The following is a 26,827-nucleotide window of genomic DNA, read 5'->3' as shown; positions in this document are numbered from 1 at the left end:
AAGGTAAGAAAGTTTTTCACGTCCATAAATCATTTTGGGATTGGAAGCCATGATGTGTCAAATTAATCCCTGACCTCACTCAGCTACCTGTGCATCTCTTTGGCCCAATACCACATGATACAACTTGGGCATAAATTTGGTATGAGAACTCTTGAAGCGCAAATAGGAGCCAGGCTCTCACTGACGGTCAGTTGAGATCAGGTCCCATGCTGCCCTCTCGCCTTCTGTCTTGTAGGGAAGAGCATTTTGAGGGTGGAGGTTAACCGGCATTCTTATCTATGCATGGCATCCTACTCTTTGTGCTGACAGTAATGGACTGTTTCCTAGGAGATAGCTCAAAATAAAATAAATTATTTGAGATGTATTCATGTTAAAAAAATTCCATGGAAAGCATCTTTACAGAAGACTCCTATTACCAGTTAGCTGGCTATGGATCAGGGCTCCAAGATGCTGCAGGTATGATCCATTTCCCTCTTCACTGTGTGCCAAAAGCTGTGTGTGGTCACATCAGCAAACCCTTTTTTCCCCGTGTTACACTGCCAGTTAGCTGAGGAGTTCTGCCAAGAGCCCCTGCATTCCTGGCCCTGCCTTTTGGTGGCCCATGGTTCCTCCTTGGCACTGACCCCTTACAGTAACATCTCCAACAGGTTGAGGACAAGTGGGAGTGATGTTAGTAGGACGTCTTCTCCTTTTATCACCACGGATCCAGGATGGTGCAGTGTGCTTCAGGGCCCAAAAGTTTGAGGCTACAATTTGATATCCCTCCGTGCGTTTGAGAATTGATAAATCATACCCCCTGTTTTGACTAGCCTTTCCTCCAGCTCCAGTGACTTTTCAGATCACATCTGGTGGAAGAATTGCCCATGAGTTGGCATTAGAGGTGTGCCTCTAGGAAATACATTACCTGAATTAAAAAGTGCTAATTCAGAAATACCTTTCCCATCTTTTTGTTGCCCTTGTTAGGGAAAAATGCTCCGCTTTAAACTCCAGCTAACTGATTACCTGTCAGTTCTGAAGCTGTGCTCTGAATTAATCTGCTCCAAAAAACCAACAGAGATGACTTATGTTTGGGCACCTCACAAGAAAGCAGGGAGATGAAAAGCCTTAGGAAAACTTTGACAAACAACTTGGAGTGTTTGACCAACTATGCACAGCTGCTGCTGAATGAAAAATGCAAGTAACATGCCAAGCAGAGACAAGAGGTGATCAACGGGGAAGGCAGCTTTTGTATCTGCACTGAGCATTTTATTTTCAGGAAAGGAGAGGAAATATGCTGAATTACCTGTAGGAGGTGTGCCTGCTTTTTCTAATAGATGTACCCATTTATGCATTAATTCCTAACTAGTCAGATCCTGTACTGATGTACGCTGGAATCCCTCTGAGGTCAGTGGAGATACACCCATGCACAGCACCTTAATTTGATTGATTTCGTCCCACCCATTTCAACATGCTTACAGACTTTTTGCAGAGCTGAACTGAAATATCTCTGCCCCCTCCAATTCCTGATTTCAGGCGATGATGTCTCCTCATAAATCCTGGATACGATAGCACCAGCATGACCCACTGCTTCATTACATCAACGTGCAGAGCTGTGTATTGTACTGAGGAGGAGTTTATCTGGTCAGAATGGATCTGGTCCAGGAACAAATGAAGAGTTAGGAATCATTATTTCTGGGCCAATTCTGTATGAATTACAGCTTCCCAATTTTCCTGATGTCAGCCAGTTTTACTTTGCTTTGTTTTCCCTCCCCGCACAGGAGGTGAAGTATCTAGCTAGCACAGGCATCTTGATTATCTCCACCATCTAGCCGATTTCTTAACAATGGAGCTGTCAGGAGAGCTGACCTGAATTCCAGATCAGGTTGGGATGAAACCTACCATATTCGGTGTCATTTGAGTATTGGCTGCTTCGGTGCATGCCAAGCTTGTTCCAAAATCAGGGATCCACCTCGCTGCCAGGATCGGGGGGAGTGTGGTGGTTCCTCAGGCAACCCCCCGTCTGCCTCACCAAGCGCTGGCTGGAGAGGCAGCCCAATTTCCTTACCTTTGTGCAACTGAGGAATCCTTGTACAGAGAGGCAATTTCCTGATGACCAGATATAGTGGGCTTTTGTATAGCATTTTTCACTGTCAGCATGAAGGGATTAAAGGAAGATGATATGTTAGGCTCTGGGCTGCTCTGCACTGGTTCAGACCTGAGTGGTAGGGAGAAAGAACCATTTCTTCCATTTTATTTAATTTTTCAAACTTTTCTTTATGATTGCTTTCCAGTGATTTCAACGATAGTGTAAGGCCAAGAAAGAACAGCTAGTTTGTTTAGTCTGATGTGGTATATATCACTTGTTTGTTTCTTTCAGGACATTACATTTTCCATGTATTTACTTAACGGTTTATATTTGACTAATGCATATCTTTCAGAAAGACATTCAAACTTGATTCAATGATTGCTGGAATGTCCTATGCTTTCCAAAACATTAAAAATTACATCAGTGTGTCAAGAGCCCTCCTCTCGCAAAATTTTTCTATGATGCTTCTATGGCAGTATTGCAGGCTTGATGGCTTTAGCAGACATAACCCTTGTTAGGTATTCGCTAAGGTTTTAAAGTATTTAATTGGTCTTGAATGTATAGTGCAGTTCTGCAAGTACAGGACTGAGATATTTACTGATCCCTTTTGTCTATTCTGCACATTTAAGTTGTCATTTCCAGGTAGGTTGACACTTGCATAGAGGAATTGTATAAACTATAGTGGTTTTCAGCAGAAAAGGAGATGTTGCTAAGGGAAACTCGTGGATGTACGTCCTTACCTGCAGCATGGTGAGAGCTCTTCAGTTACTGCTTCTGGCACCTCTCTTTAGTCTATGCCTGTTCTGAAGATTAGAATAAGCAAAAAATTTATTCCACAGAAACGTTTTTAACCTTTTGTAAAATTTTTGTGTACTTATGAAGTTTTCATTTGATTTTTTTGCATTCAACTTTTCATTTAATTAGGAAGTACTTCTGCAGGGCCTTACAGAAAGGTTAGCTGGATGTTTTGCCCTGCTCCCTCCCAGGTGTGTGCCTGCCTGGTCCCAGTGCTCGTGGACCTTTTTGATGAACATATTCCTGTGCTGCAAACTCAGAACTGGTGGAAAGCTAACTTCCTTGCTTGTTTAATTTAGTTTCAAATTCTTACCCTACTGGGGAATTAATCCTTTTCCAGGAGCTAAGGACCTACGTACAATTTTTACTGGTATCAGTTAGCACTGGTAGCTAAGTACCAGGTGGCATCTTCAACATCATCTTCAGCACTTCAATGCAGAAATTAAAACAAGTGTCTCTTATTACAGAAAACTGTTTGAAAATGAGCGTAATGCTACAAGTTCTGGGGGCTGACTACAACATGAAGGACATCTAATGTGAACCCTCAGCGAAGACTGGAGCTCCCTTGTCTGACTTCTCTCACACCACAGATTTTTGGCCCACGAAGCAGGATTTCCTTGTGCCAAATGTTGAGAATACCTTGGGGAAAAATTAGTACCCAGCTCCAAAGCCCATTTTGAGCTGTTACGGTGCCATTGCCCAGAGGTGGAGGTGTGCACATCCCAGTCCTGCCCTCCTGCCAGCCTCCCTGAGCAGGCAGTGCAGATGCCCTGCTCCTGCTGCCGCCAACGGGGATGGAACAATCAGAACAAGTCATTGTGGTAAGAAACTATGCTCTAGACTTGTGCCAAATAATAGAGTGGGAAAGCTCTCTTACTTACCCAGCAGTCATATTAGCTAACTAATTTCTCATCAGGTAGAAGTTTAGATAGAATTTAGAATGAGTATTTGGATTAATAAAGAACACTGATTTTTAGAGTTGTGCCTTTTCTGCCATGTTGTCTGAGAATGATGGTAAGTGGAGAAGAGAGTTCATTGCCAGGCTGGTATAAATAACCACAAGGGAAAGATCTCTATCGGGTGTAACTGGTACAAATCATGCTTTATCATGCAACAAATACTCAAGCTTCTCTAATTCTCCTTTCTATTGGCAAGACAATGGTGTCCCGTGTACAGCCTCTCCTGCTAAATTCAGGTTGTGGTAGAAGGCATCACATACACCAGCAAAGCGCTTCTGTGATGGAGATGATGTCTCAGGCCGGGACAGACTCAGTTATTAGCTTAGGGTGAGAGGAAAATCCTCCAGACAAAAAAATCTAGAGTATTTTTGTTGTGTTTCCTTCTAAAATAGATGTGAATTCATCCATTCAGGTTCTCGTCCTTTTGTCAGTTGTTCTTTAGTGATGAGAGCCCTGTGTGTATTTTTACAACACACATCCATGCATCTTTTAATTTTTAAATTAATATTTTTCTCTTTTTAAAATTAAACTTGAAGACATGTATTCTGGAATGATGACAGCCTGAATTTATTACGAGTGCCTGAAATAAAATTATATTTTCTTATTAATAAACCCTTACATAAAAATAACAGTTGAGTATATGTTCAGTGCCAAAATTCTGAAGAATGTCAAATCACTAAATGGGAGAAATTACTAGCTAGACACCTGGAATTGGAGCTTCTTGAGTAATGAACTAGCTTTTGACAGCTGTAGCCTTTTTTGCAGGTGCAAAAAGAACATTTTCTTCTTTTTATCTGCTTTACATCAATTAATGACTAGAATATTCCAAGTTCGGAAAACAACTGGGAGTTGAAAGAACAGGAAAATTTGTTTATCCTCTCCCATCTTATGAGTAAAAGGTGTGTGTGGGAGTCTGAGATGGACTAATTCTGATCTTGGAGAGCATGGAAGCAAGGAAGAAATGGCTCAGCTGGTTAATCGCTGATAATATTTGCACTGTTAGGTACAACAACTACCTTGAAATGCAATGAATATTTTGATAATATTTCCTGAAATATGCAGGACACAATGTAGTTCTATTTAAACAATTATGTTCTTCTGGATATTTTTGTTCAGAAGCAGCATGACACAAAGCACACATTAAAAAGTTAATTGGGTGACTAAAAAGGCTATGTCTTGTTTTCTCACAAATCAAATGTAAAAATCAAAAACCAAAATAAATGCTGAGGTATATAGTGACGTAAGTATGGTTTTAATGTATTCTCTTAGTTAACAAAAACAAATACTAAATACAACCTCAAAGCTACCTTTCTTTGCAATTAAACATTTCTATTAGTTGTCAGTCTCTAAGAATAACTCTTTCTTGTGAATACCTGTTAGAAGGCACAACTGAAATGCAAGTAGAGTTACTTAAATTGTGATTTCCTGGTTCTGATTTAAACCGTAATTAACAAAACTGATTTAAATCAAAGCGATATAAATTGGTCTGTCTTGCTTTAAAACTAATTAAGGATGTGCATTGAAACCATGCTTATATCAGTGCTTTGAGTCAGTGGGTTCTCTGTATTATTCAAGTCTTAATAAATCACAGCAAGGGATGAATTTTTATTTAGTTCAACAGTCTTGATCTCTGAATTTAAGGCCACTGAAGAATAGATTAACATTTATAATTGCTAGGTTGATCAGTAATGCAAATTAAAAATGGAGTTTTCAAAACAAATTAACCTTTGCAGTACATCATGCAGAGACAGACAGACAGTGAAATCACTGAAAAGGTTCCCCTCCTCCTTGAAGTGATTTGTCACAAATTGCAATATCCTCCATGGTGCTTTAGTCCTCTGCAGCAAGTAGCCTCTGGAGTCTCAATGTCCAAAAAATAAACTGTGATAACTGAAAGAACAACATAGACAGTTTGAGGGTGGCAAGTTGCTGCATGGGCTATCGTTGCTTTGCGTCGCTCTAGGCAGACTTGTATATTTTGGGACTAAGATTAGGATGTTTAGGCTAGGGACAAATGGGTTTATAATTAGATATGTGCAGGCTCTGACCTATTAATTGAGGCTTATGCTTCCCTACATCTATCCTCCACATTTAACGAGACTGTGCTTTAAAGCAGTCAATGGCAAAAAGATCTTCTGTACCCACACGCTTTTCTGCGTCAACTCTGCCTCTCCCGGACTTTGCTGAGAACATTTCACTGCTCAGTCAAGAGGCAACTCGGGCTTTTCCTAAAAGCTGTCCCTCTTGGGAATACCACATGGATAGAACAGACAGTGTGTCAATATGGTCTGTATTGTATTTATTTATAAAATTAAGAGCTAGACCCCACCTGGAGAAAACAACCATATGTGATCAGCACCTATGAATGTGCCATGCTCTCCTTGGGCAGAAAAGTAGTTATAACTGGAGAAGATGGAGTGGATTTTGATGGCACCATATAAAATCTGAGGAGGTCCAAGACTGTTCCTTCCATGCCCAGACATCTACAGAGATGGGAGACGCCGTCAAATGCAAGAAAATGTTGAGACCCTTGCAGAGGGGTGTATGGGGAAAGAGTGGGGCAGTCTAAGGCTGGACAGCCATGGAGGGAATGGAAAGAGCAACGGTATCACCTGTTAGAGCAAACCGTTCTGGTCTCTTCTCTTGCAGGTACGTCAGCTCCTGGAAAGTTCTCATCAATCGATGTAGCTGATGAGGACTGCAAGCTCACTGTGTGGTGCTGTCCCAAGGAACCGGAGACAAGGTAACTGCGCTTTCAGTGTAAGCACGTATGATGTGTTTCTGTCACGGTCCGTAGGCTCCCAGAAAATCGCTGCGTTCACATCTACAGTGCTTTGCCCAAAATTTCAATTCCTATGAGCAACCTTTAGTACCTTCAATGTGCATTGCTGATGACTGAAGTTGAATGCAGAATATTCCCTTTCTATCATACTGTGTACCTCCACAGTCCTTACCAGAACTGGGTAGTTAGAAACCAATGTGCAGTACATGGCCCATTAGTCTGACCCTGTAGAAAACATTAGATTATGCAGATGCTTATGCACATCCTTTGTGTAACAGTAGAGCTATTGTATAACTTGTCTTTTTTTTCTATGAGTGGACTGATACAGAGGGGAAACTGGTAGTATTATCTCCTGATCTCAGGGCTCCAGGAGGATATAAATAGGGAACGAACAGTGGTATTGAAAGCTTCCTCTAAACAGAATACTTTTTTTTTTTTTTTGCTAAGTTTATAAACAGAAATAAAACTAAACCAGCGAGTGAATAGTATTTTGGTTAACGGGAAAACAAAGCCAGGGAGGATGTTTAAAGGCGTCCAAACTTGAGCAGTGGAAATGTAAAATGCTTTACTACGTGGTAGAGCGCAGATGAACAACCTAACTCCTGGTACCGCGGCACAGGTTGCCGATGGCACCAGTTGAGGCTTGGCGGTCGGGCGCGTGGTGCGCGCACGGGCACGGCATCGGGCGTGGGAAGCGGGGACAGACCTCCCCTTCCTGCGGGGGCCACGCCAGCCGCCTCCAGCTGAGATGCTCTCGGCTTCTGTCAGCCAAAGGATGGCAAAAAGTGGGTGGCAGGTGAAGAAAAGCTGATGCGGCGGGTATCGATCAGGCTACTGAATAGTCAGCCAAATACTTGGCATATTTTTCAGAAGTTTTGGCAGACAACACAGGATTGCGGTCTGGAAGAAAAAGGTTCCCGTCTAGCTGTCTTGTTTAGTAGGTGTTTCCAGCTGCTGGTAAGGCTATTGGCAATAGGAGCTAATTAATAGACGGAACGCTATTGCTTTTTAATGCATTCAAATATTGCGCAACTTCCACGGACATTCAGTTAAACATGCCCTGCTTTGCATGCCTCATTTTTTCTTGTCTAAATAAACTGCAGTTTGTTCAAGAATCTGTCCCTTTCCCCATGCTATGTTATTTACTGAATAATTTTTTCTTCCCCCCACCCCCGGCCAAGGGGAATGAAGTATTGCACGTGGACTTTTTCCAAAATCAAAGCTCCTTAGTATAGTTAGCCTTTTTGGTCTATCTTATTACTGATATTTATACAGATGTACTGGCAAACACAAATTTATTACAATATTTATTGGACTGAATTTGAGGTTATTTATAATGTGGTTAGATGGCTATTTATTAGACACGTCACAGTAGCTATTTAACACTTCTACAGCTGTCTAGCTGGGATTATGACATAAAACAGTATTTATTGTATATAATCCAGAAAATGTTACAGGAAGAGCAAATTCTAAGAGAGAAAGACACAACCATCAGAGTAATGGAGAGACAGAGAACAAAAACATAGTTTTAAACAGCAGTTCTCAGCTGGGCTGAGGGAGGGGAATATTTAGGATGTGAGGAAGTCCAGGTGCAGATTTTAAGTTCTCTAAAGTGCACCAGCACTCTGCCCAACAGCTGACCTTTCCCTCATGAAATGGACATTTTTCATTTAGAAAAGGAAATGAGAATCATCTTCTTTGATTTCTTTACACGGATTAAGTAGAGTTAAAAAGTTCTGTGGGACCATTTTCTGTAGGGAACAATTTCATAAAAATCAAGTGTTTCACAGGCAGGTGTTACTTTGATATTTTTAATGTTTTGTGTTAAGGTGGTATTGACTATTTTATTTCACTGTGATGGATTCAAATGATGATGGTTTTCCCATATTGGTGGGTTTTTTAGCTCTGTGTTTCACTGTTGTGTCATCGTGACAGTTTTTGGCACCATCAGGACAAAAAGCTTTAGTTTCTATTAACATCTATGGGGTTTGGTTCTTTTTCTTATTTAAATCAGAAAATGAAAGCACATATTCAATGTCCCATGAAGAAATCTGGATGAGGTTTACCTGCAAGGAAGAAGAGACTGTAAGGGCAAAAATTTCCCCAAAGAATTATGAATTTCCTTTAAAAAATAGTTTCCTGTAATCTTCAGAAAATGCAGATTGATTAGGAAAACAAATTCCCTGTTTTCATATATAGACACAGGCCATCTTAAAATATTTCACCAAACAAAGTCAGTCTCGTTACTTCTGTTTAACAGATAGAGCCATGTCTGTGGGAGGATGTGGAGGAGAGAGGAAATGAGGCCACTGGAAGGTTTTGCAGGTGTGAGGGTGAAGCTGGGCGGCCGTCGGTTTCCATTTCTCATGAAGGTGCAGCGGGGGAAGGACGGAGTATGGGGTGAAGGGGGTTGTCCTCCTTTTTCTCCTGCCTCCTTTTTGCACTTTCTCATGGCAAAAGAGTTTGTTTGCAGGCAGAGTCACTGCTGTGCAGAAGCAGCAGACCCCATCCCAACTTTTGCCTTTCCAGCCTAATTCAAGTTGTCCACCCAAAGTCCCATGGGACTACATTCCCTGCATATGCATAGTTAGCTCAGCACAGGATGGCAGCTGTTGTGGACCAATAAATACATATTTATCCTTTGCTTCTTGCAGATGGAAGAGCTGAAATACTTCAGTCTTTAGGTACTAGAGACTTGAATGGTGTAGGATGAGATGTTGAATAACACAGAGGCAGGAGGACATGGGAGAAAAATCTTTGTCCAGACCACACACGGACTGGGAAGAGTTTTAATGATGATTTTTAAAAGAGTGTAGCTGCCAACTAAATTCAAGCTAACGCTAGTGAGAAATTACACTAGGTAATTCAAGGAGACTCTACATTTTCTTAAATTCATTAGCTGTCCATAGAGGGTTAAAGAGAACATAAATAAAAATAATTACATAGGAATTACGGAGTTCAAACAGAATGTGTTACTCTGCTCGCACAAAACTTCAAGGGGGACAAATTAGAGAGCATTATTAGCATACTCCACTTTTTCAACAAATCTTACAAGGAAGGAAGGAAAAACGTAATAACGTAAAGGAGCTGAAGATTCATGTTTCCATAATAGCTGTATTTGCACTACCCTACCTGCGAAATTTATTCTCTGTGGTGATGTTGCCGAATATTTTTGATTTCTTAGCCATCCTATTTTTCCCCTGTAAGCAGCTCATTTGAGTGTGGATATTAACCTGCAATATTCTCTTCGCTAAAACTTTCTTTGGCTGCGTTACACCTGGGCAAGGGCTCTTACAGGGAGCAAAAAGCAACATGCAAAAGTGATAAGAAATACACTCACAAAAATTCATTTTTATTTGAGCTCGTTCATTCTAATTGTCCTCTTGAGGCTTGAGCTGGAGCAGAGAAATCCAAAGGGGCCTCACTCGGCTGTGGGTCAGGTTTTCAGGTCACCTGTACATGGCAAGTGGTGAATAATGAGCATGGTGCCAGCTCCTTGGGCCTTACCTTGACGATGGAGGTAAGAATTCGGCCACTGATTTCACTAAGTGCAGTCTCAGGGCTGGAGGAGAGCATTGCCACTCACTCCTCCTGCAGCAAAAGGCAATCACAGACCTTAATGATTAGCAGGCTGGTTTGTCCCAGTAATGCAGTTGACCATGCCCTGATTGACTGGTGCAAACTGTGCCCCAGAACATTTTCTCTGTAGAGTTAGCTCTTTTATGGATGGCAATGGTCCAAGAAGTTGTTAAGAGTCACTGCTGAGACTTGATATGCTTACAAATATATTTCCATGTGTAATTACGAGTACTGTGACAGCTGATTTGTCCCTCTCACTGATATAAACAGGCTGGGATTAATACATGTATTTTGCAAACAGAACTGCATATATTGAAAACTATTTAGGGTGGACATTATTTCTCCACCTTTTTTTTTTTTCTTAACAGAATCCTTTAAGCCAGTTCAAAAAGTTTGTTTTTGCAGACAGAATGTCCTTCCCTTTAGTCTAGGTTAGCCATTTGGGTGGGAAATGGGGTTTGGAGGTCCTGGCCCGCCTTTTTGTGCAACCATCTGTGAACCACTTTGTGCTGTGGCCCTTTGCTGTCCTACCAAGCTTTGCCCTGCTTTGCTAGATTTAAAACTTGTGGGAGGTGGTTGTCATCTTTTGTCTTTTATTACAGACACCAGCATAGTATGATCCAAGACCAGGGAGTCTGGACATCACAGTAATCGCAATAAGGGTTTGGGAGCCTCTTGGTCAATCCCAAAACTCCCACCTGTTTCCGCGGTGGCAGAAACAGTTCCTTGGTGAACTGCCAGCTTTTAACACTTAGCATCTCCATTTCCACGGGTACCCCTTCCTGGTGTCCCATTAAGTTCTACTGGTGTCACAAGGATCTGGAAACAGATGTGTCATTACCAAGCATAAGTCAGATTACTCCATGGCAGAAAAAGAAATGTTCAAGCCTGGAAACAAAAGAGTTAATATAAAACTGATTTCTCTTACCTAGTTTCCAAAGACGCTAACCTTCCTATATAAATTCCCCTGTCATTAATCTAATAAAGCTTTACTTTGTTCATAATTTACTACACCCTTCAATAAGCATTGTAATATTTGTGCAGGGCAAGTATATAAATCATTGTTGCCCTTCTCTACTTTTTTACTTATCTGGTTCTTTCAAGGTCACTAAACCTACCTTATAGCTTTCATCTGGTTTAAATATTCTGCTATTATATTTTACACCTCGTTTCCTAGTTCATGGCCATTTAGATATCTGCAGCTGCATCTTCTCAAGTAGCTATTGATCCATATCTCCTTGCTAAAGGTTACTAACTTTTCATCAGCAGTAATGATACAAATTACATCTGTTAGGGTTCACTCGCATCTTTTTGCTGGTTAGAAAGGGGCACTGTTTTCTGATTTTGTTGTTATTGACCATCTTTTCTGCCTAGGATATCTAAAACTCGGAGAGAAAAATTACATTCACTAAGATATCCTCATTTTGACACATGTAGGCTTTCAGTGCCCAAGTCATGCAGAGAGGCTAATCAATCCCTACTGACCTCCAAAAGCCTGAAATGTAGCTGTGTAAGGCCCCAATCCAGCAAAGCACTTAAGGATATCCTTATGTAAACATATGATCAGTCCCATTTTCGGTGTGATTTGGCGAGACGTGCCTTTCAGAGTAGAGCATCTCAAGGCGTGCTGCTTCTTGCAAGGGCTGTGCAAGACCAGGCTGTACCGGTTGCAAATGCAAGCTCAGTCCAAGGTGTCTGCTATTCTTGCACTGGGCAAAGTAACTCTCTTCAAGTGTATTGCTTGTGGGGACACCCCAAGGCTTTGGGGGAGGCCGTTGAAGTGCCCCTGCTTTAGAATAATCGTGTGCATTTCTTAGTGTGAGCCCTTGTCCTCTGCAGAGGCAGTGAGATCTCAAGATGCTTGAGTTTCTTTTGCTGACTGTTTATGAGACAATGAAATTATTTAGGAGTGGGCAGAGTAATCGTCTGGGTCCTGCAGGACCTGACAGCTGTGCTCGCTGTGTGATGACTGGAGAGATCATCCTGTCTTCTGGCTTCATCGGTTCCTTGAGCCAAGTGTGTTGCTGCCATGGGATTGCCATCCCATACTGAAAAACACAGGTGAAGTGGAGTTCTGCCATGGCTGTCTGCCAAAGAGCAAGGCTGGGACAGTTATCACCATGGTATAGAAGAAAATAGGGCTAGAAGGGACCTTGAGGAGGTCATCTCATCCACCCCCACGCAAACCACTCCTGACACATGTTTGTTTAATGTGTTTCTTTAACCCCACCAGCAGCGGAGATCCCCCAGGCTCCCCAGGCGATCTCCTCCAGTGCCTAATGACCCTTGCAGCGGGGAAGTTATTCTAGTGCCGAACTTAGCTCTCTCTTGCCGCATTTAAACCCGTTACTTTTTGTGTTCTCCCCGTGGATGTGGATGACAATTTATTGCCTTCCTCTTTGCATAAGTTGTTTACATAATTGAAGACTTTTATCATGTCTCCTCTCCGTCTTCCCTGCTCTAGACTAAATAGCCCAGATAGGAGGATGAAAGCTGGAATGGGGTGTCAGGGAGAAGGAGTTAAAGGAGGAAATCAGAGAGAGATTAATCCTGTTTCCTGTCCCTACAGAAATGGACTTTTCCTTCTGAAGAACGGGGGCTGTGGGAGGAGGAGACCTGTTTCTCAGTGCTGGTGATTTACTAACGCAGCTCTGTGGACTGTGTATCTGATCGGCGGGTTGCTGCCTCGCAGCCTAAGGAAGAGGGGCTTGGGCTGACCCTCTACTGAGCTGTGGCACTCCTATCCAGCCTGTGTGCTTGGGAAATAAGGCTTTAATTTCTTATATTGATGAGGATCATATCCAACTCGCACGTCAGCTCCTGCGAGGTGTATCTGGTTGAGCTTCTGTGTATCATGAAAGCTGTTTCTAGGTGCTGTGTGTGTTATACAGTCAGAAAAAATGACAGTATAACACCATCGCCTTGCAGCAGCATCCAGGCAGCCTACCCCGAGCCCTGCCAGGGAGCAGGAGCCCTCTCCTCTGATGGCAAAATGGGGTTTTTCTTGGGAGTGTTGCCTTCACCACGGCTGTGTGCTTCCCACCCATGCACAGGATGGAAAGCCACCCGCCACACACGCTGCCTACATGTGTTTCACAACTTGATTGCTGTTCATAAAACCAACACGTGGAACAGGCAAATGCCATCCGATCCAAAATGCCCCAGGGCGTATTATGTCAATGTCACATACATTAAGAAAGTACAGCGAGCACTTGGAGTGACTTCTTGTGTTCATAGCCCTTTTCCATTATTCACGTCTGCTGTCAGAGCTGTAGCACGTACACAGCCGTTGCATTGTGGGTGTCATAACCTGGAGGAAACAAAAATAGCTCCCATCCTGGAGACTTTCAAAAGAACAAGGTGGGGATAACATAGGGAAAAAATGGTTCTTTACCACTTAGTGGTCCCAAACAGCTTTCAGTGACACCTTTTGCCTTGCTCTAAGTACTCCAAGAACAGTATGTAAGGTAGAGCTGTTTTCCCTAGGCTCCTGGCGACAGGGGATCACAGGTTTATTTACATCAGAAAAGGGCTGGCCTTGAAGAAAACAAAATATTAGAGGCTGTTTGGGACAGCAGGGAAGTCCTTTGCATTGCGGACTAGCTCCAGGACCCCCACCCCTCTCCAGCTCCCCCACTTGCTCATCACTTGGATGTTAAGACTTTCCACTTCAATTTCACAGTAAAAAAATCTTGATAAATTGCAATCCAACTGATCATTTTTTTCAATTCTCCTCTCCCCACCCCTTCCTCCCCAGAGTGACTTTGAAGATGACATTTGTATTTCTGAATTAAAACCACATTTGCCCAATGCTGGGAAGGGAGGAAGCAGGGACAGAAGAGAGAGAAACCCTTTTGTTCTCCTCCTCATGGTTCCCCCTTACCTGCTAAGCTCCAAAATAATTCCTAACAGCTGAGGTTAGCCAGGGACATCTAATCCCGGAAAGCTGGCTCTGAATTCCAGCACCAGCACATGGCATTTGAGTTTCATCAACAGCTGTTTGCACCTAATTCCCCCAAACCTCTGAAGAAGTGTGAGTATACATACAGGTATGTGCTTATTTAATTAAAAAGGGGAAAAAAAAGATTTTTTTTTTCATAAATCCAAGCCCAAATGGCATTGGCAGCGATAGCAACATCCATGCTTTTTAAAGCTAAGCAAGCTCAGGAACTGTTTTGAGGATGTACTGGGGTCATTTTTGTGTACACTGAACAGCCACGTCTATAGGATGCCCAAGAATTGTGATTGTCAAGCAAAGGGAGGGCTGAATCCTCTTTCCCTGATTTCCTGTAATGGAAAAAGATTGCTCTGTGCCAATGGAGCTTAAAGTATCTTCCCGAGTTTGCTGAGACCTGTCGTGTTTGTTTACAGAAGGGACGTAAGGAGCATCCAGGCAACACAGCAGAGAGAAACCTCTTGGGGTTCAGCTCGACCAAGATGGGAGGATGTGGCAGCAGCCGGCTCACTCTGAGGGAAATGCACCTTCCCAGGCATGAATGGAGACCAAACGGGACGTGTTGGGTAAAATTGCAGATGTTTTTCTTCTTTGGAGTCAGTCAGCAGGGATAACATATTTTTCTCAGGGGACTTTTAATGTTTTCAGATTTCCCCAGTTGGCCCTAGCTATCTGTGACCTAAAGATAAAACTCCCCGTCAGTTCTGTTGCGCCCCTTCCCAGAAAGAAAATTTCCAGCATCTTTACTTTTGGTGGTGTTTGCTCTAAGACCATACACTTTTTATTAAGAAAAAGTTTTGGGTTTGCTGTTTAGCCAATTGAAATGAGTAATGAAAATGTTCTTTGTATGGGACAAAGGAAATATTTTCTTTTAAATTATCTCATCTTACTAATTGATTACAATGGGACTGCTTGGATGTGTGCAGTGTACAGCATCCAGTTCCTCTGCTCAGAGCAGGGCTTCAGCCAAGCTGGTATAAACCATCCCATGGGAGAAAACAAGAGTAAAAGCTGTCAGGTATTTAGGGCTTCCTGTCGCATGGAGCCGGCTTAGCCTCCACGAGGAAATAATTTGGGTGTCTGAAAAGAACATGTCCTAAAAATGTTAGAAGTTTCTGTGGAAGATGAAACACTAGAGAATATTGATGATTAAAAACATAGCGTAGAAATAAAAAATTAAAAAGACATCTAGAGAAAACTCATCAAGGAATAGATATTTTCTCTTGTTCAGTGCAGACATCACTGATAGCCTGCTAGCATAGAAAGTACTTGCTATTGATGAAAAGTAATAGTATAAATCCACGGTTTGTCTGAATTCAAATCAGAAAGGGAAAACATTTAATATAAAGGATTACAACATTACAGTACAATTCCCTTGAGGTGCAAAAAAATCTCATATTTGAAAGTGACTTGAATATAATAATCTTCAAATATTCATGGCTGAAATTATTTCCTAAATGCTGTTTCCAAAATGGATGTCATGAGACGGCAACTATGTCCTGAGCTGATTCCAAAACCACGGCAAATAATGTTGTTTCACATAAACACAGAATAAAATGTGACATCAACAGAAATGAAAGGGGGGAAAAATCATCCAGGTCTGTGTGTCAAGGATGGAGAAAAAGAGAGAGAAAAGGCTTAAACAAGAAAGCTGGAAAAGCCAGCTTGGAGAAGCAATGTCATTCCCAGCTCACCAACCCATGCGTGCAGTTCGCGTGGTTATGATCTGTTCCCCCTCGGCTCCGGCAGCCGCTCTCCCTGTTGCCTACTGCCAAGAAGTAGGTCAGAAACCTATTTTTGTCTCCGTTCTTCTGTGGCCACATCACGGTCCCTACCCCCATGCGGAGATGGGAAAGCCTCTGAACGGAGGCTGAGAGACCAGACCTGTCGTGCAAAGCCCCGGGCTGAGCGGGGTGACCTGTCCCGGGGTCCCTCTACAGTCAGTGGCAAGAGAGAAAAACGATGTCTCCAGCAGCAGGGATTGCCCCTGGGGCTGCCCATCACCCTCTGCTTGCTGGAGAGGGATTTTAAAGGAATTAGGGACTTAGTCTGTGGTTAAGTGCCCAAACGTAACGGGATGAATGTGAGCCAAAGCGTGTGTAAGGTGCCACCTAGGAAGCCTGCGTCCTAGCAGTGCAGAAGGGTTTGGTGTTCACGCAGCTCTCGGCGGTCTGGGTTAGAGCGGCCTGGCAAACACTCGTGCTGGTGTGGCTGAGGTGGGGATCAACGGGGACGTAAGGCAGAAGCAGGGAGCTGGGAATGAAGCAGAAGGAGTTGCGTTGTGAGCGTACATTTAGTGCTCCAGGGCTGAGAGCTGCCTGTTTCTGCCGCTGTCCCCCAGGGCTAGTGATTTTATCACCTCTGCTTGCTAACATCATTCTTTCCTCTCCAGGTACCAGCTACCCTTTTATTTTCCCCCTCTCAAATTGTCCAATTGATTAACATCATTCAGTTAAATTCAGTAATTGTTTTCAACTCGTACTTACCTTTGAAGTTAGCTAGAAGACGTGCTAGGAAGCTGCTCTGATTTTCCCGCTATATCACCTAGAAATTAAAAAAAAACAATAATAAATTAACCTGAAGATACTATCTCTCCTTATGGAGTTGCCTTATTTGTATCTCTGCGTCACGAGTGCCAGAAGACTCTTCTTGCTGCCTCACCCCTCTCCTGTCAATGTGAAGCAAAGGCTGGCGGGGACGGCGGTTTTGCCATCCCGGAGCCCTGTGACCTTTGAAGGACAAGTGATCCATCTCCCTGCGGGAGACTTTGTGTTTTGCCGCTGGTCAATGAAATACTGTCCCTAAGTGAATAGTTTTACAAGTGGCAAACCCAGCCAATGCTTCTGCCTCAGGGCATGGTGCTGTCCTAAAACTCAGTTTTGCCATTTGTCACCATTGAGGTGAGTTGCAGGGGATGCCAAGCAAGAACATTAATTGTAATGTGGACCTCTAATTATGTTTCCCTAAAATATCTGCAGGGTTCACTCAAACCCGGCGTCACTTTATCAGAGGGAATTGCAATCTCTGTGACATGAAAACAAACTGCAAAGTGGTTGCCTCATCATTCTGCTTCTAGCAGGTCTTGAGTCCAGCTTTTCAGACCAATTTTTCCTTTTCACAGTGCATCTGTCAGGATTCCCACTCTGGAAAAGAAGATCAGAGCAAATGGGGACTGAGGAGAACAAAAGCTGACCCAAACCTTTGACCTAAACTTAACATAAACCCAAATGAAACCTTAGAGGTTTGTAAATGTTCATGAAACATTTCCACCTCCTGCTCCCCTCTCCTTTATCTTTAGTTTCTTTATCCTTCTACACTTACTGTTTCTAATTGAAAGTCTAATGTAAAGCTCCACTAAATTAATGGAAAGATTTTCACTGATTTTAGCTGCTTTTGATTCAGCCTCCCAAAGAAAGGAAATAATTTCTGTAATGAAAGTGTCTTTAAACTTAAAAGAAAACAAAACCTGAAAAGAGAGAAGGAAACTCAGAGGTGAAATGCAATTTTCCAGCTAGCAGCACATGCTCTTGACCTGAACCACGCCCATAAAATTGGTATGGATATTGTTAACCCAGGAAAATAAAAATCACTGTACAGAAACAGAGAATTGCTGAGCTAACAGTGAACTGGTTTAATAAGCTATAATGCCTATTTGCAACAACTAGAAATTTTGCTATTCTTTGCTGTCAGCTTGTGCTGTTGAAGAATACCGCTGGTAATCAGCTGGCATTTATGACTTGAAATTTCCATTTGTATGTGTGAGATTGAGTCTTTCCTTTTGTACCAAAATTGCAACAAAAATGTCAATCCCATGAAAACTTTATTAGGGAAATAACTCTCTGCTACTGATACAGTTTTTAACTTTCTAGGTGACTTTTGTCAGAAGGGGGTAGCAATGTGATAATTTATAGGGCTTAAAAACACCTAAGCTTCCCTGAACGATGCATTAGACGGTCAGAATAAGAGCATTCTTATCTGAGTTATATTCTGGATGCATGGATGAGGGACTTGAGGAAGGTTGGTGGAACCACTTCAAGCAGAAATTAAGACGTGGCTTTTCTTGGAGGGCTGTTGTTACGCTGTCGTTTGGCAGCGACAGTTCCGATGGATTAGTGTTGCCAGTTCAGAGCTTGGTCTCCTCTAAAGTACTGACCTGCCTCAAGCTCCTATTTTGTACAAATTGGATGGTTTGTGCATGCAGACTGGTATGGCTGCATATTTTACTTGTGAATACATGCACAGCTTATCTAGAGAATTATTTCCCAATATTTATGTAACAGACAGTTTTGATTTTCACAGTCACTGGGTAGATGAACACAGAACAGCGTGTGCTCCAAAGGCTGTTACTCGGTCTTAATGGAAAACACAGATGTGGGAAATGCTCCTAGGAAGAAGCTGCTAATAAGCAGCTACTGCTTGTTCATAATGTTTCTGTAAATGAGCATTATTTTATTATTATTTATATGCAAATTTTACCCAGCAAAGTTGTTTTGTCATTCTCTCTCTTTCATAATTTTCTCTTTGTCTCCTCTTTGTCTTTTTTCCCCCTCTCTCCTACTGGATTTTCTGTTTCTGAACTCCTCCAAAGTCCTCTCCAGTGTCAGTCTGGAATGTCTGGTCTCTGCCAGCAATACGCTCCCTGTCTCTCTCTGAGCGCCTGACAGTAACGCTGGCACCGCCTCGCTGGGAGACCCTGCGATGGGCACGCTGAAAAGCTTGCTGCCTTCAGAGCATCTGCTCGGTGACTTTGGCTTTGGAGGTTTGGCTAGTTCTGTCCATGCACTAAACGTTGTTCATCTCCTAAAGGAAATGCGGACTTTGACGCAAAGGTGCTGGCTGAGGACTGTGGACCATCCAGTGCAGGGTAGCCGTGGTGGAGGGAATCCTCTGGGCAGAGAGATCAGGGACAGAAGAAATGATCCTATTTGCTTTTTTCAGCCCAAGTTAGAAGGGGAAAATTGTACATGTTGGCCCAGTGACGGTCTCTTTTGACTGTCAAAACTTAGAAATCTTGTCTTTTTCTCCCCACTCTTCTTGGATCCAGTTTTTCATTGGCTGCAATGGCTCCGCTGGTGGGGTTTTTTATAAATTTTTGATCTATCTGATTCTAGAAATCATACAGAGCATGACATACTGGAAATGAAGCAAAATGTACCAGACATAAACTCAGCGCATTCCCTGTAGCTCATATTCTCTGAAGACTCATTTGTCCCTTTCCTCCTTTTAAATATTTCCTCTCTTCTTTTTGGCCTGATCTTGTTATTTGTTTCATCGGCCATTTGTTATCCAACTCTTGGCGAAATATCAGGGAAATCTTCCTGACAGTGAACTGGGAAGAGCTTTCTTAAGGGAACAACAACAGCTTCTTTACTTGGGAGAGCTGAAAACAAGACAAGCCTGAATATTGTCTTTGTCGAGACAAAGTGTGAGAGGACTGCTATGTGCAGTGTTGGACTCAGTTGTGTAACTGATGAAGCTTGTCCAGTCGGGCTTTTCTTTGGTCTTTAAAGGGTCTAAGGTGTCATTTCTCCCTGTAAAACTTGCCTCACTGCTGTGACAGTGGTCAAGTAGGCAGTGAAGGAGGGACGGACAGAGCTGCTGTGTGGTGGGAGCTGAGCTCCACATGTGTGGCTCCATGGAGATGGTGGGTCTTCTCATCCAGGGGTGGAGATGCCCTTCTGACTATGGGCAGCCCAGACAGTCATTAAAACGAGCAAACTGTGTGCTTTCATCCCTCCTGAGTCCACAGGCTTCCTCAGCTCAGATGAGATGGGCTTAGACCCAGTCTGAGCCTCAATAAACTTTTCACTTTTGCAGTTTCACTGAGGGTTTGACTTTGCTCTGGGATTATCCTGACATTCAGCTGCTTTGGGGCTGTTGGGTTCCTCTCTGTCTCCTCTCCAGCTGAAAGTTTATAGCTGAGCTGTGCAAGCGTGTCCTAACTTCAGAGCAAACTCAAGAAAAGGCAGCTCCAGCTGCAGCTCACAGCCTGCCAGAGAGACTCCCCTGGCAGGTCTCCGACAAGCCTGTTACTACAAGTTCGCCCCAACCAGCGATTCTGGCAAACGCAAAAAATTGCATGAAGTTCATATTAGTTCAACGTTAGCTCATGTTGCCAGCAATTCAGTAGTTCCTTCGAACTGCTTGAATCTCAGTCGAAAGATTTAAGCACACTTGCCATGCAGCCTCTCCGAGAAAGTCGTGAAGGTGGGCAAACGTATAGTTTTCACAAATACCATGGTGCAAGTGAATTTTATAATGTCTTCTGAAAGCATTGAAGATTTTAAGTCCTAGTGCACAGTTGTCATCTCTGCAAGATGTGACAGCATCTAGATTAACTTCCAAAACAGCATAGGACACAGAAAAAGTAGGTTTATGTAATAATTTTTACTTCCACTCACTGATTCAGTGAGGTCTTACATCAATTGCATAAAAACAAATATTTATAAAGGTTTTCCTTTAAAAGTTTCTGCTGCTTTGACTGCATGTATTAAAACACAGCCTGTTCAAAAGCACTTCTCCCCCTAAAGCACTCTGTACATTATAACCTCTTATAATTAATTATAATAATTATATTAATGCACTCTGTGCATTAATACCTTCAGCTGCTACAGAGACCTTGCAGAACTGAGGTTGTTCAAGCTAAACAGATTTTGTATTTTGTTCCTTAAGTTTGTCAAAAGAGTCTTTTCGCTCAGGAAAAAAAAAAAACAACACCAATATTGGTCAAATTTTGGAGAAGGTTTGCTGAAAAATCTCCAATTTGATTTCTTTTTTAATCTGGAAATTAAGTCAAATTTCAGTGGTTATTCAATGAATGGTATTATGCAAATATTAGCAACGTAGCTGATGTTTTCCCTCCTCTCCTGACTTACTATGGGAAACAAGGATTAATTATTGCCTCACCCCTTGTGTTGGGTGAATCCGGTGTACTACAGGCTGAGGCTAATGAGCCAACCTCAACCCTTAACTAGATCTTGAGCAAGAGAGTGGCTTCCACAGCTCCCCACAAATTTCTGCAGCGCAAAAGGTAGCACCACATCCAATGACCCGGTCTAGTACTTGTTCTCACATTGCCTAGACATACACCCCTAGCTATTGGAGCCAGGACCACTTCCATCCTGCTGGAAAGGGCTTTCCAAAGAGGAAGAAAAACTCCTCCTGGTGCCACGCAGAACAGACAGTGGCTTTGCCGGGATGTCCGTGGGAAGGGACATCCATGGGAAGGGGTGGCTCCTGCCCGGCCCCGGGAATGGGAGGCATGTCCGCAGTGGGAGGCAGCACTCACAGGGTTCCTGGCTCTCACCATCGAGCATTGTTTGGAACAAACGTAGATGCTGTATATGAATGTAAAGCTTAATTTGTGGTTTTTACACCCACCACATTTCTTGGAGTTGACATTTTCTGGAACTTTAGGGCTTTTTATCTCGAGGCTGTTGTGCTGTGGCTTTTTGTTGTTTTTTTCCTTCTTCATTTTATAGAAAGCTAACAGCCTGTGTTTTTTCATCTACATAATAAAATATCATGCAATCAAATTGACCCACGCTTTAGTCAAAGCAGCTGTGTAACACTGTCCTCTACTCAAAGCTGTACAAACCTGGAGGGCAGTGGGGACACACGTTTAGTTGGTATAATACAGTACAGCTGCACCATGACATTGCTTGGGTGGATGCTGAAAAATCTGGAGCAATTCCCTGGGGAAATGTGGAGTTGGGAAAAAAAATAATAATATGCCTGCTTCACCTACTGTTCCACTTCGTGCCCAACAATGAGAACAAAGTGACTTATTTTTCAGAAATGTCTTGGACCAGCTGTGACTGAATGGCACAAGGGCTGTTTCATGTTCCTGATACTGCCCAAAATGTTCAGGGCATTTTCCAGGTGGAAGGAAGTTAGAGCTAAAGAGACACAGAAGAGAGAGGGAGGGTATTCAAGGCAGTAGGTATTTAGTTTAAGTGCAACCTCATTCATTCTAAAATTTCAGCTCTTTGTTGATGACTTCGTAGTTTAAAAGAAAAAATATTTTTCTGCTCTCTTAGGAGTGCTGAAAAGATCCTTGCTTCTCCTGCTCTGTGGCAGAAGATACTGCATTAAGACTTGTAGAAGGCTTTGACATGAGGTATGTAGTGCTCACCTCTGAAAATCAGATTAATAATTTCTCTGAGGATGGAAAAAAGGTGAGACAGTCACCCTTTTTCTGGGAATTTCCAGCCAAACAGAATAGTTATGTATTTTAATTCATTGGCAAGTGGGCCGCAGTGCGGATCGTTGGGTCCCCTTGCTGGGCACAGGCTGATGGGTGTGCGGAGGTGGCAGGGTTGTTGTCACCTCGTGCTCTACCATCATCAGGTGTGCGGCTTTGGCAGTCATCATGAGTCAAAACCCTGAAGGGCCTCTTCCAACTTTCTCAAAGCTGGCTCTTTATCCTTTGCAAGCCAGAATGGTGGAGTTTGGCACGTGAAGCAACAAAATCAGACAGAGCCAGCTGGAAGAAACTGGTAGTAGCCCCAGACAGGCATTGATGGACATTCCCCATTGGTTGAAAGTTTCTAGTCTAGTTTCAAGGGCAATTTAATTTTCAAATCTCTTTTCTATTGGACATGTACACATGAAGTCAGGTAGCAGAGGTAAAGACTGGCACAAGAATATATGTCTAGCTGCCTGATTTCTATTGTACACCATCATTATAGTAGCATATACTTTGGACTGACAGCATTTTACAGCAACAGAGTACTTTAGAAATATTAATCTCACATCGGCTATTTGTGTTGAATATTGCCTTATTCAGCAGGTGATGTGAGCCAATATTATCCTACTTTTATAGACAGCAAAACAGAGGAGAAAGAAAGATTAAGTGACTCACCTAAGGTCAAGCAATACGTCCAAGAGAAAACCTAGTTAAGCTTGGGGATTACTGCCTCCCAGTGATCAAGAAATCTGTGCGATTATTTCTGAGAAACTAATGTATGTGGATCTACGATAAATTAGAAATGATACTAGCTTAGGAGGTTGCTCATTCACCAGTGCGAGGGACATTTTCATTGCATGGTATTGCAAAAGTCAGCAGGCCATGGTGCTTACAGACAGCGATGGCCAGATCCTGCAAAATGTCACCATGTTCCTACTTGTGCAAGTCCCATGGACTTCCGTTTCTTAAAGGAGAGCTGGATCTTTAGCAGGTGATTAACACAAGTCTAGAGTTGTGATGAGCTTGTGATTTGGTGAAAATGCCCAAAGTTTTAACTCTTTTAACCTCTTCTCCTCACTGTTGGCCATTTGTCATTCCATTAGCTGAAAGGCATTAATACTGATGAGAGTATTTCCCAAATATGGGGATAGGCTACATGATGAGGAACAGACGAAGTTGTATGTCCTTGTGACTTGTACAACAATGAGTCTGTCTTGAGGTGACAGCATCTCTGAAATTGAACACTGACGGTATAGTAATTTTAGGAAACTAATTATCCCTTAGACAGTTGAGTAAATTTCAGAAAAAAAGAATGTTTACATTGAAAAATTGGTTAATAATGTATCTGTACTTGGGGGAAAGCAGAAGCCAGGCCTTTTATTCTTTGACTTTCTTCTCTTACATTGCATTATGAATGCCATTCAAGGAAGCAACCTCTGCAGAATAGGTCTAATTGCTAACTAATTATGTTTCAACAAAAATGAGCAGGGTCCCAGATTTTACTTGGCTTGGATATTTAAAGGCAAATTATAAGTTACGTAATAAAACAACAGAATCATTAAACGTTGATTTACATGTTTATTTTGCTATAAGAAATGAAATTTTTATTGGAACAGAATTAAACAGAAGTTTATGTGCTTGTATTCCCCATAGCCTTTTATACTCTAGCAATATAGCAATATTCATAAATCATACCAGAGTTTTCAAATTTCCTCAGGAGTGACCTAGGCAAGAAATCCTTAACAACTTGCTGAGAGACTTTGAAATTAAATTCAGCTGTAATATCATCATGACCAATTTATGGCTAGTTTGGTTGCTACAAAGGTACATTTAAAGCAACTGAAGTACATGGTGAGGATAAGATAAAACATGGGTTTAGTATCATGTAGTTATTCCACTAGAAAGATTTATTCTGTGTTTCATTACTTTATTGAACATGGCAAATCAGTCTGTTCCTTGAGAGAGAGGAAACCTTATATAATGAAACATGTAAATACTAGGCCTTCAACCAAGCAAAACAGGGAAAACGCTAGATATGAGATTAAACCTTTATATAGCTATTGAAGGACTCTGTTCCCTTTGACATCAGATACATTCGTGCGTGTACATGAACATGCGTGCACCAGCATGTATACACGTGTAGTCTCTCTATATACCTGTGTATGTATAAATATACACGTGCTCATGCATGCATACACTGCTTTAGGATAGGCTTAATAGTAAAGTATCACTGAGGCTGAGATAGACATTATCTTGCACAATTTGAACCACGTTTCTGAAGTGCTCAACATCCCTGAAGCCCATTTTCGTCCCACTGCAGCTTTTGAACTTCCTGCAAGGCTCATTATGGCAAATTAAGATTGATGACAAAATGCAACGTTTTGAAATTATTAAAGGTATTTGTTTTTCCTTTAATTTTTTTTACTACAGAATGAAAAGCATGAAAAATGATTCTTTTTTTCACAGTAATTATATGTCTGACTTCTCAAATTTTATGCCGGCAAAAAACACCCTCTGAACTCGTGTGTTGGGACCCAGCTTGTAAGCGTCTTGCTTTATCCCACTCCAGCATCATCACCACCTCTTGTTTGAGATGTGGATTTTCATCCTGTCCTTGCTGGTTAAGACCAGTGAATCATTTCAGGTAGAATTTAAGGTAAAATATTTCTCAGTGTATGTCTTTTCGTGCCACCTGTCTTCAGGTAAGTGGCTTCCTATTGCTGTTGAACATTCTAGGATAGCAAGTTTCTGTAGGTGACCTTCTCCAGGACTTCTCGCCCTTACCAACCTCTTTTCCATCTACACCCAAGGCGCTGACCCACGACTGAAGCACTGAGGGGCCAAACCTCCCAAGATCGTCATCTTCCCAACCACTCTGTGTGGTGACATCTCGGCATCACACATGGAGCAGCAGTTTACAAGAGCCGCTATGACTGACCAGAGATCTCCCCCATCCTGCTGTCACATCGCTGCCTACGACCCAGCGACTGACGGCTGGCTCAGTGCCGCGCTGCTGATTCGGCGGGTGCCCTCCCAAAACCGTCCGTACGGCGACGACGGTGAGCGCGCAACGCCCACGACAAGTATTCAGCCAAAGGGAGCGCGAACCGATGCGCTCGCTGTTTAATATGCAACGAAAATGAGCCGCAGCTCAACTCGTTGCACGCATCCATTACGTGAGAGAAGCGTTAATATTTCTGTAAATCCACCAGGGAATTTATTCATCTCAGCCTCCAGCAACGGTGAATTACCCTGGTGACTGGTGCAAGTCGGAAGCATGTACAGCCATAATGAGAAAGTACCGTGGTTTCCTTTAAAGTAATATAGTGGTTATTGCTGATAGTAACTGCCTTTGTGAAGTATTAACGTGTGGTTATAGTGCAGTCATGAAGCAAAATTATAGGGGCCTGCAGAATGTTACTTAGCAACACTTGCTAATGTTGGGGTGGTAATGAAGAAATGAAGTAAAAGAAATACAGAGTATATTGGAGTCATAAAATAAACTGTGGTGTGACTTGAGAAAGTTGTTCTGAAGATGAAGATGTCTATTTCTTTTTGCCATGTGAATATGGTAGGAGAACTTAAGAGCTGGTTTGAAGAAACATGTTTGAAATATCTAAGTAACAGAAACAAGAATTATGGGTTTGGTGGTTTGTTTGGGTTTTTTTGTTTGTTTTTTTTTATAGTTGCTGGTGCCTGGGAAAAGCATCAGAATTGCTGGCCTTTTGAAGATCCTCTCCCTGTCATTTCAAACCCATCCTGAGACACTAGCTGGCCAATTAAAATAACCTCTACTTTGGAAACTAGCATTTGTCAGAGTTAAGAATGAAGGCTTCTTTCTACTACATCTATTTTCCCCATTCATTCATTTACATAACTCCCTCCACTGTTAATCAAGTGCCTGTAGGCATATCTCAAGAAAAGGGTAAGGCCATAAAAATAAAGGCAGACATTTCTAGTACTAGATGAACCTTCTACATGTTGCAGATCTGTCTCAGACACTTATCTTTGTTTATCTCCACCTGTTTAAATTGGAAAACTCACAAAAATCCATCTCCCGTGAGATTTCCAAGGTTTCTTGATTTCATTTGGGTCAGAACTTCCACAAGAGATGCATTTCTCAGAGCACTTCTGAGCTGCTGCCAGGAACAGGGAGTGCTGGACTGTGCCACTTAAAAAAAAAAAAAAAAAAAAAAAAGGTTTTCTTTGAAAAGTCACCAGATTTTATAAGCTTAAAAAAAAATTAGCCTAGTTCAGTCTCAGATATGATTAAAAGAGCTGCCCTGATTTAGTGGTGTCAAACAAAGTACGTTTGGGTAGAGCATCATTTTGTAATGGAAAAAGTGTTAGTGGAAGAACTGCCTATCAGCACTGCTTGGACTGGATGAGGACTGAGACTTAAATGATAAGAGTCTTTAATACTGGAGAAAAGGAAGACTGCTAAACATGTTGTAACTAGAAGGCCATCTCTTGGTCTCCCAGCTAAAGGTAGCTGTGAAGACAA

The 26,827-nt window shown here is 42.2% G+C and overlaps 1 long non-coding RNA gene across 1 annotated transcript; it reads left to right on the top strand.

Moving 5' to 3' along the window:
- The first annotated feature begins 14,456 nt into the window (after positions 1-14,456).
- On the top strand, positions 14,457-26,490 carry LOC115333432. The gene is made up of 5 exons (XR_003920789.2): positions 14,457-14,701; positions 17,257-17,376; positions 21,931-22,077; positions 22,175-22,254; positions 24,790-26,490. It is a non-coding gene; the product is annotated as an uncharacterized LOC115333432 (long non-coding RNA).
- Positions 26,491-26,827: the final 337 nt, after the last annotated feature.

Source organism: Aquila chrysaetos, chromosome 20 (genome assembly GCF_900496995.4).
Source record: "Aquila chrysaetos chrysaetos chromosome 20, bAquChr1.4, whole genome shotgun sequence".
Taxonomy (NCBI): domain Eukaryota; kingdom Metazoa; phylum Chordata; class Aves; order Accipitriformes; family Accipitridae; genus Aquila; species Aquila chrysaetos.
Note: the sequence above shows the minus strand (reverse complement) of the source record. Positions and strands in the feature narration are given on the sequence as shown.